At 43.5% G+C, this 16,260-nt stretch overlaps 1 protein-coding gene across 4 annotated transcripts in view; it reads right to left on the bottom strand.

The window, feature by feature from the left end:
• Window positions 1-16,260, bottom strand: part of GABRA5 (gamma-aminobutyric acid type A receptor subunit alpha5) — a 56,513-nt gene that overhangs the window by 9,481 nt on the left and 30,772 nt on the right. The gene's annotated exons all lie outside the window — the stretch shown is intronic.

Raw genomic sequence — 16,260 nt, forward strand, 5'->3', positions numbered from 1 at the left:
GCCTGAACAACAGGGTCCTTCTGTGTCTTGTCCCATCTCCAGGATAAAATACTAAGTGACACTGTGTGCAACTACGGGGTCCGATGTGTGTACACTGACTTTGGGATATGTACGTGTGGATGAGGGGCTAGGTCTTGCATGCAGGCGACGGCTGTAGGCAAAGGAAGGTGGGATGTGAGTGCCTGCGCCTGCGCCTGCGGTGCTGAGGAGCAGAGGCAGGATTCAGGGTGAGGCAGCATGAAGGAGAGCAGTGGGGGGGGCGGGTTGTGCATACCACAGCAAATGGGTGGTGGTGTGGAAACGCCTGCACACCTGGAGATGCAAATGTGGCAAGATTTGTCTCACGTTCGTTTGGAAGTCCTAGGAAATAAAGGTAACTGCAGTACTGCCAACTCATTCCTTCCTCTATAAAGTTGCTGTTATTTTTAATGCCCAAACACCTGGAGTAATTATGCCATTATGAGGGAATCTCAGTTTTCTTTTAGAAAGGGTGTCAATGCTGGGTTCATTTTTTAAGCCTTCTCTGCAGATAAAGTCTCAAAAAATCCGGGAGCCAACTACACATTTAAATATATTTTATTTCATATAAGTAGATCTCACACTTCTTAGGGCACCCTGATCATTGAAAGCTTTCAGGTAACATCACTACAGGCATGTTACAGTAGGCTGGAGTCCATTGTACTAAAATCTCTGGAAAGCAGGCAAAGCTTGCTTTCCAAATAGGAGGTGAAATGCAGATAGAGTTGGAAGCGGTATGAAGTCATATCTCACCTTCTGCACTCTGTAAGGTTTAAGTTGGGAGTGTATAATGTTTTCTTCTGGAAAAACTCACGTCCTAGTTCAATGCAATCTGTGCAGGAGACAACACACGGTGGCTTTCCAGATAAGGACTTGAGAGCCAAGGGCAAGAGGTTAGCGTGAAGGATCATGTGCACTGTCTCCAGCAGACTGCAAGTTTTGTTTGCTGGAGCCTGTAAGGTGTCTTGGAAAGCTACAGTTCCGTGGAGGACTTAAAAATTTTCACAGACAGCGGGGTCAACGTGAGCTTCTGAGGCACTGCAGTAGCAAGAAATATGCTAAGGCGGTCCCTGGAGTCATACAACCAGGAACATCAAGCAGAAAATGGGAAGTGATCCCAGTTCAGGTTAAGAGCATCGTGTGTTGTAGCACAATGAGCAGCAGATCACTCGGATGCTGGAGCAGGAAGCAGGGAGGAAAGCAGCACCTTGTTTTCACTGTTGCTCATTTTCCCGTGGCATCTGTGGGAAGTGCTGGCAGAGGGAGGACACTAGGCTAGATACACCTTTGGTCTGACTGTTTATGGCTATTTATACATTGTTGTTTACACCTCAGAAAATATATGGAAATAATGAGGACGGGGACGGGAGGGAGTTCAAAAGAGGGTCACAAGTATCTCCAGGGACTGGAAAACAAGTCATGATTTGAAGCTTAAGGAGCTCAATTTAGTTAGCTCATTGACAAGAAGCTGAGACATGACTCAAGCACTGAGTATAGATACTTGCATACAGAAATCTAAAACCAGGGGGAATTTCTTGTACTACTGACAAGAGAAAAATAAAAATTCAGGGCCTAAAAGATGGTTTCAGGCAGATTCAGATGAACAACAGGACACCATTTCCTAACTGAGTGGGGGGAGAGGAATTAAACAGTGGATAACCTTCTGAGAAAAAAATTATGGGCTACTGTCACTAGAAAAATAATAATGGCATGAGATCTTTTTTGTCACATATCTGACCGTTGCTGCTGTATTCAGGGCTGGAGCTGATCCAGGGTTTGGAAGTCGAGGATCTACAAATCCTCCATCCCTTATTACCCATGCAGCCATGCAGAACTGCCCACATGCCTTCCCTGTGCTTGTATTTGTAGCTGTGCAGTAAAATTACTGTAATTACATCTCACTTTGAAAGGCTAAGGAGGAATGTCTTCCCTATTTCAAAATATTTGCATCACAAAAAGCGATGGAATTTCACCTTCCCTTTAGAGCTGAGATACTTTCTCATCTCAGAGATGACTACAAGTTCACAACACATTGTAAATAATTCCAAAGCCAGATCTGGAGAAGTCAAGTAGGAGGAGATGGGTCCATTTAAAAAAGTACTGCAGAAAGCCCTCCTTTTTAAATGTTTATCTGGTATATGTTGTTCATGTGCTGATATCCTCAGTGAATGTTGGATTTGCATAGGCAGATTTGGGATTGTCAGAGAATTTGTTTTTTACCTATGTTACTTCCTATGCAAAAAAAGAAAAAAAAAGCATTGGACTTCTTGCTGGGATGATCCAGATGCATCCCACCCCAGCAGTTCCCTATTACTGCAAGGATCCCAGGCAACAGGGTAATTGGGTTTGTCCTGTTTTCTGCCAACGACACACAATAATTCAGCCTGACTAGACGCTTCCTGGTGAGAGCACTGTAACCAAATTCCACTGAAATTACGACCACACGGGAACACAGACCTGTAAGGCTTAACAAGTATTCAGATGCTTTAGTTCTCTGTTCTGCCTAGCCTTAAGGGTCCTAAAATAAATCAGTGCCTCTGCTTTGAATTGCAGCCATTACGGGGTACATAAATGCATGCACCAGTACGGGGTTAGAGGCTCCTACTCTGGAGAAGCCCAGCACCTCCTCCTGTAAAAAAAATAATCTGTCATTCAGACAGAAGCCAGAAGGTGCCAAAACTCCACCCAGATCTTGCAGGTATGCCCAAGCAATACTTCGTGGGGCTGCTTTCTTTCAAAACCATGGCAGGGAAGGGAGGCTGCCCATCCTGGGCCAGCTGGTGAGAAGAGAGAGCACTCAGGCAGGCAAGAGCAGAGCTTGCAGCCAGTCCTTGCCTGGGAGGAGGACTCCAGCCTGCAGGTCCTCTCTCACAGGAAAATATCTATTGCGAGGCTACAAGACAGAGCGCTGTGCCATTGCTTGGCCAGGAGCAGTGTGTCTACGGGAGAAGGGAGAATAGCCCAGCTAGAAGAGGTTCTTGTGTAGGAGCAGGATGGTTATAGCCAGGGCTTTAAGACACAGTAGGGTGACAGATGTGTCCCTGCGGAGCCCACCCCAAACAGCCTGCAGTGATTTCCTCTCCTCCAAAGAAGTCTGTGACATTAGGAATATAGGAATTTACCTCAGTCTAGAGATAATCTATTGTGCAGGATCACATATATGATATGATTCTCGTCTATCTTCCATGCAAGCATAAGAAAGCATCGTCTGTATTTTAAAAAGCTGTAATATAAGATTTTTGGCTTAGTGCCTCCTTTCCTCTCTATGGGCCAGGCTCTGAGTGTCTAAGCCTTCTTGAGAGAAAGAGAAGAACTGAGAAAATGTCAAAACATGAATGTGAATGCAAAAAGATATAGCCACCCCCTCATTCCATACGCATTCTTGAGAGAAACTTACAGCTTTGACAGGAAAAGGCCACCCCATGCACTTTGGTGTGGCAGCTGAACCACTAACCATCTCTTTTCTGGTCATCTGATAATCCTCCAGGCAGATAAAACTAGTGTGCTTGTAGGAGATAGTGGTCTTCCTACCTCAAACCTTCTGCCATGTCTTTCCAGAAACCTCAAACTCCAATTATCCCATACTTGACTACCAAAAGCTCCAGCTCTGCTGCTGCTAACCCATGCAGTATAATTAGGCACAGTCATACTGAAAGCTGAAAGTGTGGGAGTAGTCTAGAATGTTATTTTGCTATTGGGACAGAGCAGGTGCTAATGGAGAGATGGTATTATTCACTGTCACACCAAACCGTGTAAAAACCTTCCTCCACTTAAGTAAAGTTTGCAGTATGTTTCCTACCAGCTATGCTTGCTGAAGGACTGAAGAACTTCAAGCTCATCCTTTCTAGAGTTATAAGAAAGGTTTACTGCTGAAAAGGGAGTAAGGCCCTCCCCTCCTCTACCTGGTACACACAGGAGGGACAAGGAGTCTCCCAAAGGGTGATAGAAAAATGTAGTAGAGGCTTGGGTTAGTAAGCTGGGAGAATGCTGCTGGTGTTGCTGTAAAAGCAAACTCAAATTCAAAGCCACTGAAAATCCAAGTGAGACTGCTTGGTGTTTATTCTACTTTAAGCAAGTGGGCTGCTTCTGTTTTTATGAATCCAAATAATTAATTTGGTGTTATTCACAATCATTTTGCTGGCTTGCCAAAGAAAGGGGGAAGCGTCGCTAAATTATTCTTTTTCTTCTAAGCTCACTCTTTCAAAAAGAAAAAAAAAAGTAGCAGTTGAGATGAAGAGCTAAAATTACAGAGAGGTATAATGTTATTAAAAGTGAGAAAATGACAACAGACATTTATTTCTAGTGGACACTTGATAAATGGCTACAGGCTTATCACCTACCAGAATGATGAAATAAGTAATTTCTTCTCATATCTGTTTATTGATGATTTTTCTACATTCTGAGGTCCAACACACACTACACAATATAAAAACAGTAAAGATTTCCCTTGATCTTCTCCCATCCTCTTCCTGCTCTTGCACATCTGGCAAGGAAAGCACAACGTGTTCTTTCTCACACCAGTGAACAGAGGGCAGGGTAGCGACCACAGCCAAAGGGAGGAAATAGATTAAAACAAAGTCTGACAAAGCAGAGCCGGCACTTGGTAAGAACTGGAGGATCCCGGCCATCGCCTTGGCACTGAGGGATCCGTTTTCCCTGTTTTCATTTGCAAACAAATCAGTGTGAGCAGTGCGGCATCCTCCTGTACATTTGAAAGGCAGCCCACAAGCAGGGAGCCTTCTCCTGCCAATGTCCCCACCACAGGGCTGTGGTGGCATCTGTGGCTACTGACAGACAGTCTCCTTTTTTGCCTTTTTTTCTCTTCCATATTGGAATAAATTCCAGGGGAAAAAAAACCCAAAACAAAACAAAAAAACCCACACAACTGTTTCTTGGCTCCTTAAGTCAAATAAACCTAAATGTGGATGGCTGAGCCCAAACTTTGAGTCCATGGGACCCAGGTGTATTTCTAGGACTGATTTTTTGAAGCTGTAACCCATGAAAAAACATCACCACTGATGTCCACCAATACGTTTTCATATCTGCATGACAGGGTATAAAATAATTGAGGAAGAAAGAATCCCTCTCCAAAACACCCCCCAAAACCTTTGACAGACCTCACAGCATGCCACCTGTGAAATGTGTGTATGGATGCCCACCCTGCATGCTTGAGTTGCATTCCATAATTAAACAAACCCGTTCATCCACAAACCATGGCTGGAACTTTTCTTTCAGAATTATGCTAGTCGGAGGCTGAATCAACTTAAAGAGATACTGTAGAAAGATGACTTTTGGCTTGTCTTCTATTTTATTCATGACAATTGTGCAGTTACGTTCTTAGCCTTTATCATCATGATATTTCGTACACACCACAGGATCATCAGGCTGCCTAATCCTGGGAGTATTGCTAATCCCCATCAAAGCCTGTTGATTGTGAAAGATGTGTATGAACTGTCAGGTCTTTAGAAGCTCTAATTACAATCTGAATACACATACAAGTATCTATCTTTCTATCTTATCTATCCATCAATGTATTTGACTCACTTAGAAGCTGCTACACAGTTCAATAGAGATACAGATTTACAATCTCTCAAAGACTTCCACAGGCAGTAAAACAGTGCTGCTACTAAGCCATCGTGTACCAGCTTGAATTCTAAGAGTCAGGCTGGGTTTCTTGTGGTTTGTGCACAAATACTTTTTAACCCATTACAAAGCATCTGTCAACAGTTGCGCCTACACAACTGAGGTCAGATTTGAGCTCTGTAATTGGAATTTTCCATTAAATTGAGTTGATGATCAGAATGAACCGATGTACAAATGAGATCACTCTACAGGAAGAGCTAATGGAAAAGAGATCTAGTAAAAATGTAATTTTAAATATAAAAATAACAAGACATGGCACTAAATATGCATGGACTGGGTCTAGGGGGAAATAGTTTTTATAACAGTAAGTTATTAAAGTAAAATAGCAATTTCAATACTAAGATACATGTATTCACATATTTAATGATTAAGAGCCTAAAATGAAGACTTTGCCATAGTGTGATGAATTCTGCTCTTCTTGGGAGAATTTGAGGGTCATGGAAATTACTTTAGGGACCTGAAAACATCAGAATTAAGACTGTTCATTTAAACTGGCATGAGTTTACAACATATGGATAAACAGCATGCATGACTTTAAGTATGTGCCACGGACAAGAAGTGTAATATGTATAAATACACGGGATTACAAATTCGCATCACACAGAATCACCGAATGATCGAGGCTGGAGGGCGCCTCTGGAGATCAGCCAATCCCATCCCCTCTGCTCAAGCAAGGACACTGAAAGCAGGTTTTCCAGGATGATGACCAGTCAGGTTTTAAATATCTCCATGGATGGAGACTTCACCACCTGTCTAGACAACTTGTTCCAATGCTCGGTCATCCTAACAGTAAAAACAAATTTTCTTGTATTCGGATGTAATTTAATGTGTTTTAACTTATGCCCACTGTCCCTTGTTCTGCCAGTGGGCACCACTGAGCAGAGCCTGGCTCCTTCTTCTTCATTCCCTCCCATCAGGTGTTTATACAGATGAGTCAGGTCTCCCTGAGCCTTCTCTTCTCCAGGCTGAACAGCCCCAGCTATCTCCGTCCCTCCTCATAGGAGAGGTGCTCCAGGCCTTAAATGATCTTTGTGGCCCTGCACCAGACTCACTCCACAAAGTCCATATTTTTCTTGCACTGGGGAGCTCAGAATGGGACACAGTGCTCCAGATGTGAGAAGAAATTAAACGCTCAGAATGAAACTTTTTTTTGGAAAGGCATAGTATCATCTAGATGGCACAACGGAGGACATCCAAGGAGGAAATTATTCATGGACCTGGAACAATTCTTGTGTGAAAACTGATGACAAAAGGTACTAGGACACCATTGGCTGTGAAACGGGCAGTAGGAAGTTCAGTCTTAGTAAAATGATCATTTCTGTCCTTCCTGAATTTAAAATAAAAATATAATTTGGTAATATAGGCAGTATTTTATATGTTTTCCTGATACACAGTTTATTTTAACTTGCTGTCACGTTCTGCAGGGAATAGAATAGGATGTTCTAAAAAATGTGCCAGACAGGTCTTGAGAGGCTTCATTACTAAGCAACACTAATATACAGTACTGATCATTACGTAAAAAAAAAAAAAAAAAGCCCTAAGTTAGATCGAAATGACTCTGTTTCAGAATGTAATTTATAAGTCACTTCAGGAAAAGGTGGGAATAGGAATGTGGTAGAAGTGTCTATGGCTTGGAAATTAAATGGAAGCACAGACTGTACCCACAAGGTGGTGAGACATACAGAACTGAAGATGCCTGTGAATTTCATTTTGAGACACATAGTTTTGTAAAATCCTTTTGCTTTGGCTTTTCAAAGCAAGGGACAGGTGGAAGGTCCTGCTTAATTTTAGAAGCTCCAGGTCACTCTAAATGTGACCCAACTTAGAGCTCAAAAACATAAAGCAAAGGAAAAAAAACAACAACCTTACAATTTGGCCTGAAAGCAACTTTCTGGTTTTGGAGGTGTGATTCATGATTAGCACAGGCAAGGCTGCTGACTGCTTTAATACAATAAATTGACTATTTGCAAGCTGGTACACTAAATCACAGTCATACCAATGATGAATGTAACACAAATACTAATGAACAGTTGTCCTGATAATTCAGTCAGACATAGTACCTCCACAGGATGCTTTTGCACCATTAAGAAGAGCCCTGAGCTAGGAGCTGTGCAGAGTCATACAGAATGTCTCTCAATGATGACTGTGGAGACAGCATGGCAATTTGAGTGATGCCCCTTAAGGAGCTGTGCATACTTGCCACCACGCAGGCAGTTATTGCCGGTGGCAACGTCACCTTTTCCCTGCCCCATCCTCTCGCACATGTGGCCACGGGGCAGCAACCAGAGTGGGGCATCTATCCCCCAAGCATTGGTACCGTGACTGGGACTGACTCCTTGCTGTGAAATCTGCCAGTATAGGCACCTGGATTAAAAACCAGGCACGGCACATTGAACTGATCTGAGTGTCCTGGGATAGCAGGTCCTCAGGGTCCACTCAGAAAAGGAGAAAAAACCCAGTGAAGAACAAGTTTTTCCCTTGGGCAGCCTGGAGCACCTCAAAAGGTAACAAACACCCAGGTGCAGACAACTAAACTGTGTCCCCCATCGTTGTGGGATGCCTGCCACGAGCTGACTGAAAGGTGTGCCTAAACGGGGTCTGTTGTGGGGCCGTTACACATCCAGGTGCTCCGAGGCACCAGGCAGCACCAGGTCCCAGAGTCCCTGCTCTCATCTGAGACCTGACGTTAGGGAGCAAGTGATGCCTTCCTTATTTTGCTTCTTCCCATTTCTTCTTCTCATTGTAGTCAGTATTTGTAACAGCTTCTTGCTTTATTTTCAGCTTTACTGGTAGCTGTCTTGAACTAGAACTAATCTGAGAATTGATTCTATACCACATTTAATGGTGGCTACACAATTGCTTTTCATTTGGAACGGGTCAAAATCTGGTATTCCAGCCTCTGATGCTTGCTTTTTTTCTGTTACAGCCAGTATAAATATCTGCTGCAAGAGGACTATTATCAACAGAGCAGTAGGATGTGCTGGGATGACATTTAAAAATTCAAAATATCCTGGGACCTTCCTGACCCTATGTTGGTCTTTGTAGGCCAGGCATATGGTAATTTCAAATCAGTCGGCCAGTTTGAACGCTGTACTAACATTTAATGAACTTTGAATTTGCAATCACAATATTAGGCAGCTATATTAACTGCTTCATTAGAAAAAACAGCATGGTCATGAGGAAGTTGTTAGAGATTTAATTTACTTTTTGCAAGGCAAACAAAAGTATCCTCCAAAGTGTGACTGACACCATTACTCACTTTGCGTAGTACCTTACTCTCTAAGCAATCTTGATTGCAATGGTCTGCTCATTTTGCAAGCTGCCGCTTATTATCAGCAAAGCTAATACGACCATCTCTCCAGGAGTATGACTGGAGCTTCTTTTGAGAAATGCAGACTGAACTTTAGAAAATACTCCATTTGATCTTGTTGTGAAGGGTGCCTTCACTAACACAGTATTTTTAGCCATGTCTAACATAACAGAATGAAACCGTGACCTCATCGTCATCAACAGATGTTCTTCCCAACCTCTTGAGTGGCACCAGGAACTCACCCATCATAGCTAGCCTATCTGCTGAGCTACCATTCAAAGCATCCTCACTTATAAATCAGTATGACCTGAACCAGCCAAGAGTAATTCGGACTACTTGCAGAATTAAATATAGACCTTTGTTTCTGAAACGGGTCCCTTACTGAAGAAATTTACAAATCTCAGAAGTACTGCTACATTAATAACACTGTGCGAATGTGTAATCAATAGGTGTGTAGAGATAGCAGGCTGAAATATTATTATTCAAACACTTTAATACTGCTCTGAGATTGTGATCACTAGAACTTATTTCCTACACCAGAGGTGCAGTCATCTAAAACTCAGAAGCCGGATTACAGACTGCTGCCGTGGGACGCGGTGCAGCCCCGTATTTAAGATAAGGGGACAAAACCTCCACCAGTGCAAACTGCCTGATCTCAGCGCTGAGTACAAGGAGCCTCTCTGAGGTTGGCTGTTGCTTAGCCCTCAGGCACCTATCCACTCTTTGGGAATGGGTCCCTTCCAGTCAAGGAGACCCAGGCGCAAAAGTGCTCACAGTCTCATCTTCCCTCTGCACAAGTAAAACATCTCCTTATCTACAGCCATCCGCTGACCTATTTTAGTCATCTGCTTTAGGAGGAGATTAACCTGAGCCTAAAAATATCTACTTCTCTCCCCTGACTATAAGAGGGTGAGAGCGATCAGCTCAGCTGTATATATTTACTCTGTAGAAATATAAATTTAAGAGGGAGGAATCCCAGCTTTGCTGACAGATTTACCGCTGGGATGCTTTCAGCAAAACGGCTAGCTGCTAGCACAGGCTGGCCGTGAGGAGAATTTTGGTGAATATGATGGGGAACGGGGAAAAAACAGAAGTCCTTTCAGGCTTTCCTTCTTCCCACTCCTTCCCTCTCGTTTCTTCATGGGGGACAACACAGAACAACTGTTTCCTTTGAAAGAGCTTGCTGAGCTGGGACTGTAGCAGCACTAGGTCACGGCTGGGGCTGACTTGGCTCTCTGTGTAGGGGAGGAGGCTAACACGGCATCCGGCAATGTAGAGGGAGGACTCCCTGGCCCACCTGACTGAGGTGTCATGGAGGAGCTGCCAGACTGGAAACTGAAATCGAAGTTTCAGCAGTGTCTTGCAGCTTCCCCCCCTACCAAAAAAAACTACCCTAGGCGAGTCATTTTGTCATTAATCTACTGCAGTAGCACTGGGAGGCTCTAATTGAACCTAGGGACCCATAACGACAGAAGCAATAAAAGCAGGTAATGAACCACTCTATCTTTGCTCAGAAGAGACTGTAATTGCTCTTTCCCTCCTTTATCCCCACCTGCAAAATGCAGGCAGCAGAGACCTACCAACCTCACACCAGCATCATCAGAATGATTTCAGAAACATTTATGAAATGCTTACAAGCCATAGAAACAGCCACCTTAGAAAATAACAGCCATTAAAAACCTGGCTTGTAAAGCAGTGGATCAGTATTTACCCATTTGTACGATTTACAAACAATATCCCATTTACCAGTGGCATAAACCCATGATCCACGGTTGGCAACCGCAGGCCCTTGCTGTGCCTCTTGGGGCATTACGGGCCCAGCAATGTCTTTGCAGGTTTGCACCCAAGGGTCATTTGAAAGCTTAAGCACATTAAGCACAAAGTCTCTGCATGTTGTTTTCTCCTGCTGACAACTCAAATTGAATCACTGTTTTCCTGTAATCAGGCAGTTGCGCAGCGTTTAAATTTCGGCGGAAATCTCCAGAGTGGGAAACACATGGTGATGTTCATACCATCAGCAAAGCACCTGGATCTCCAGGCCACTTCGCCACAATCATGTCTAGACCTCTTTCAGGCGACATAAAAACCCCACTGCTGAGTATCTCCACACCAACTCCTTCCCCTGCCTGAACTTTTGTTTCCTTGACCTCAAAAACACCACCAGTCAAGCTTCCCCCCCACAAAAAAAATCCTGATGTACATGGGCCACCTCCCGATGAGGAGGCTGCTCCCCGGGCAGGTGGTGCGCAGGCTTTCAGCGGCGGCCGCTCAAGGGGCTCTCTGCAGCTGCTACAAGAGCTGCCACCGGGAAGCCCTCCTTACCCATACAGAAAAGGGTTTCATTAAGGGTGATCCTGCCGGCATGGCGGCTGCTCCAGGCTAGTGGGGAGCCAAGCCCTTGGCTGCTGCACCTCGGCAGAGTTTGCAGCCTGGGGTTAGCACTGGCTGCGAGACGGATGGGGAAGACAACTTTTTCAGATCACGTGGCAAATGCACTGTGCGAGCAATTGTTCTTTCTGACCTCGCTTTTTCACTCTGTTACGAACCTAAGAGGGAAAAACTCACTGGCTTCTAACCAGGGGGTGACCAGAAGTAGGCAGTGACTGACCCGGAGCTGGGCACTGTTTCACAGGAAAGCAATCACACACCCAGAGGACCAGATGATAGCAAACACTGCGTTTTTAATGTATTTTTAAAACTATCTCAGTGCAAACAGTAACCGTGTATACGTGACAAAGTCTTTGAAAAGTTAATTAACAGCGATTGCAAACACTTAAAGAAGATACTAGCACAGTTTCTCTGGCCTTTTCTGGCAAGCCTTAGATGTGTGTCATTGTAATGGGTGAAGAAAACCTGACTGATCTGATAATTTTAGAGAGCTTTTAGAAAGGGCTCTTTTCCCTTTTGTTACACTAAAAGGTATATCACGTCTATAGGAAACCTACCAGATGAGTGAGCGTTAGGGTCGTATTCATTTGCAAGTTCTGGGGTCCCATAACAGTAGCTGCTGCAGAAACCAGCACCATGCAGTCCAGGCCCAGAACCCTGCTTTTTAATTTCTGAGTACCTTCCTGTTAAGAAAGCTTCTTAGATTTCTGAGATACTTGAATACTACAGTATCTTCTTCCACGCACCATGCTTGCTGAATCTCCTAACTTTTGGGAGCTCCAGGCTGCATTGCTCCACCCTGACTGTGGGACTCAGTGCAAGGATGAAGCTGCTGGCAGCACTGACTGTCCAAATTTCTGGACTAAAGAGGTGTCTATATTGCTATACATGCATATCTGAAATGAGTACAGGCTATGTTACACCACCTGTGAGAAAGCTTAAGTATCTATCGGTAAAACCCACTCCACTCAACGTAGGAGGAACAGCACAGCTCATACAAGATGCTTGCAGAAATATATAGTCTATAGTGAAGAGCCCTACTGACTGTTTTATTAAGATCCCTTGAAAAATGGGACTTCCAGCAGAAATAGCTAAAATAGTACCTAGAAGAGATACAAAAGCTCACCTCCAACATATGTAATACCTAACTAATTTACAGCAGTGACTGCTTCTTCTGAACAAAGTACAACAGAAGTATGTATTTCTGAGCTAGTGATGTAGAGAAAAATGGACCTCTAAGTTAGTCTGACCAGGGTACAATACACTTATCTACTGAGCTACAATTGCAGAAAAATAAGAACTTCTAAAATATGATTCATCCTTAGGCAAGTATCAACAATAGTTCTAATAAACCTCACTACAGAAGTACTTGTTTCCTTTCAGTGGCGATAAAGGGAGTCTGGATCACTAACTGTGACATATTTGTCTATCTGAAATTGTCACAGATCCACCCTGTCCATTTCCAAGGCTTTGCTGTCAATGTGAGGCTTTTGATATGGGCCAAACCACCGTGCTCATTCTGCAGCAGAGTATTTTCACGTCCCAGAACAGGTAAGAGCCACGCCAGATCTGGGGGAGTCTAGTGGAGCCTCACGGCTCTAGTGAATCCCTATGATTTTGTGAGTGTGTTTCAGTCAGAAGTCTGTGTATTAAGAATTTCTGAACTAAAACATTTAATTTTTTTAAACAATGGAGACCCATGACCAGTCATGTGTCCATGATTTCAAGGAAACTAGAGGCAAATAACAGCAATACCGTTAGGTGGTCTTCAACTCCTCCACTCATTCCAAGGGTTTTATGGAAAATTAGTTAAGGCTAGATGCCTATGATTTACTAGTGAAACTTAAGTAAAATTACAACCCTGGTTCAAGCTAGTTGTCTAGACTGCCTGTCTGATGCTCTCACAAGCATCTTTTTCAGTGTGTCTGGAGACCTAGCTTCTAAACAGCTAAAAATTAGGGGAGAAGGATTCCAACCAAAGTGGTGGTTGGTATCTGGTGGTAACATGGGGCAGGAGGAGGAGGCAGAAAAATACATCGAATGTCTTAGAAATATGGAATTTTAGTATTCACCTAGCTTCACCTTATTTTAGTCAGTCAATGTCCATTGCAATGGAGGTGTCTAAGGAAGTAGTGGAAAATGTAAGAGAAGACATTAGATGAGTGAGCAGCACATCTCCTTTGACTTCAAGTAAAGCTTATACACACTGCAGATAGGCCAAACCTATCATTTCTATATTAGCTGGCTTTCGCCAGCAAAAAAATCGCAACTTGGTCTTGAACTTGGCCGCTCAGCATTTCACAGAGGACCTTCCTGGCTCTGTCCACGTGCCCTTTCATAAAGAAGGCACTAATGCTTCCCAGCAGAGTCAACAAGCCATGCTGCTTGTCTCTGCTCTCAGGAACGGATTCAGGAGCCTCTTCTGGCCAGCTAATAGAAATGAGTAACAAAAAAGCTCTGCTTCTACATGTGAGACTGCAGTTCCAGATCTCCCTGGGAGCATCCCAGGAAAACCTACCAAAGAGCCATTTCCCCTTTCAGAGTCTCCTAAAATTAACATTTGTCTTCATTTATTATTCATTTTGTTATATTCTTCTACAAGACTTTTACCCATAGTCTTTGAGAGGCTGAATATATTCTTTATCACATTTTACTAAACCAGAATTAGAGTCTGTTTAGAAGGACTCTGTTCTGAAGTTCTCCCTCCACACCTTCAGTTCTCCTGCAGCTTCACAGATGCTAATGGGGGGAAGCACAAAATCAAGAAACCCCCTGTAGGTGCCTTCACCTTAGTGCCTTCTCAGCATTATAGGGAAACATCACCATCAGGGGAATTGTCTTAAAACACTTTTTTGGAGAAATTTCTCAGCGGCTGCAGGTGCTTGGATAGTTTCTGAGCAGTGAGTGCCTTAATGTTAAGTGTTGCAATAATATCCTGGGATGCTGGTGAAGTTACTGACTCCTCATTACTTTGACTTCACCAGCTGCCTTAGAGGAAGATAATTTGAGGATGCCTCCTGCTACAGAAATAGCCTGTGCACTTCCCTTTATCAAAGACCACAGCAGACACCATGACTCACTTTGAGCTGTTAGAAAGGAAGGTGTACATAAACTGTGTTAACTACTTTCTTCAGACGCTACAAATTGTACCTAGTGCTGTTTTCTCACAACCAGTCGGCAAGCTCCCTTTTTGATCAACAGTGATCAACCTTTGCCATCTTCATGGCCGACTTGAATTCATCAGGAATAAACACCAGGCCTGTTTTTTTTCTCTGCTCTTGAGCTAGGGGATCTCATTATTTTCTGAATATTCATTAGACTCTCTACTTACTCTAAAAATAGTAGGGTTTTTTTTTGCCGGTGAGTGACTAGTGGGCTGCAGCTTCATGCATTTATCTGTTCCAGTACAAGATCTGGTAACTACAAGTACTCAGACACTGTCCCTTCAAGAGACAGTTGGGATAAATAGACTCCACCTTAAAGTATCTGATATTGTCAAAGCACTGGTTAATGTTCACTAATAGCAATTAACTAATTCATCTTCAGGGCAACCCTGTGAGCTAGGTAAAACTGATATAATTAACGCATGAGTAAAATGAGATTTAGGAGTTAAGTCAGTTGCCTGGCCAGAGGCCTTCATGGTCTAGTGGATTAGACATCTGTCTCTCCGACCAAAGAAGTTGAGTCTAATCCTTTTTCTGACATTGATTTGCTGTGTGACCTTACGGAAAGTCAATTAACTTCTCTGCCTCAGCTGCCCTAGAGATAATGATGCTTACCTACCCAGTGACACATGGGTGTTTGGAAACTGTACTAAATGATACTTTTAATGTACTCTTAAGGCCTATCAGTGGAAGAGGTGAAACATTAAAGCTTCCTAGCTTTAATGTCCTTGCTGTCTTATCTAATTCCTCCTCCCCACACCAGAAATAGCTTGGGGGTAAGGATGAATTTCTTAGGCTAAGAGGCTGCTAGCAAAACTGTGGCTGGCATCGGGAAATTTTATCAGAGCCTGTTTGACCAGCAAATTTATTTACAGTATGGGTCAGCACTAGAACTGCAATGGAAAGTTTATTTTAAACTCGGCCATGGAAGAAACCAGCATCCTTCCCATGCTACCACGTGGTAAAGAAGAGACTGCCATGGCCATCCCCACCGAGCACCCCAATTTGAAGGGAGTATATTGTTTGCAGCAACCCAAGAGCCTGCACTCGTATCATCCCCAGTTCCCTCATGCCTCTAAACGAGGTTTATGTGGGATGATTTCTACAGGTGGCCTTATCACTAGCAGGGATACAAGCCCAGAGGGAGATCACCCGCGTACACACACAGACCTCCTGGAGCAGACCCACCTGATCGTGCCATCTCTGAGCACTGGGGTGTTGCACTTCTTAATAGGAGGATAAATAAAACCTGCTCTGTTCAGTTCATTAGAAGCCATCCCTGAATTTCTGTCCTCTCACCAGCATAGCTTTTCATGATGTACCACAGGGCATTAAGAAGTATTACTTCTGTAGCTGGCATTTGAACTGCCTGGCCAGTACCTAGGCTAGTGGTGCGTGCATGTAACTTTATATCCCTTTTCCCGTATTTGACCTTGTTTTTAATTATTTCTTCAAAATATTCTGTTGCTACACATAATGCTGCTTAGGCCCATAAAATCTGCCACCATTCTAATATAGCAAGAAACCAGCTGAACAGGACATAAAAATTCAACATTTACCTTTATTTCTGTGAGCAAGATTAACATTCCTTCTCTTTAACACTGAAGGAAATGTCACGGCTTTTTATCTTTTGCTTGCTGAATTATAGCAAGTGCAGCGAATGCTCCTGCAGCCAGAAAAATAATAACCTGCTCCTGCCTCTGATGTGGCACCAATTGCTTCTTGGCATCCTTTCTG

Source organism: Balearica regulorum, chromosome 1 (genome assembly GCF_011004875.1).
Source record: "Balearica regulorum gibbericeps isolate bBalReg1 chromosome 1, bBalReg1.pri, whole genome shotgun sequence".
In the NCBI taxonomy this organism is placed as follows: Eukaryota; Metazoa; Chordata; class Aves; order Gruiformes; family Gruidae; genus Balearica; species Balearica regulorum.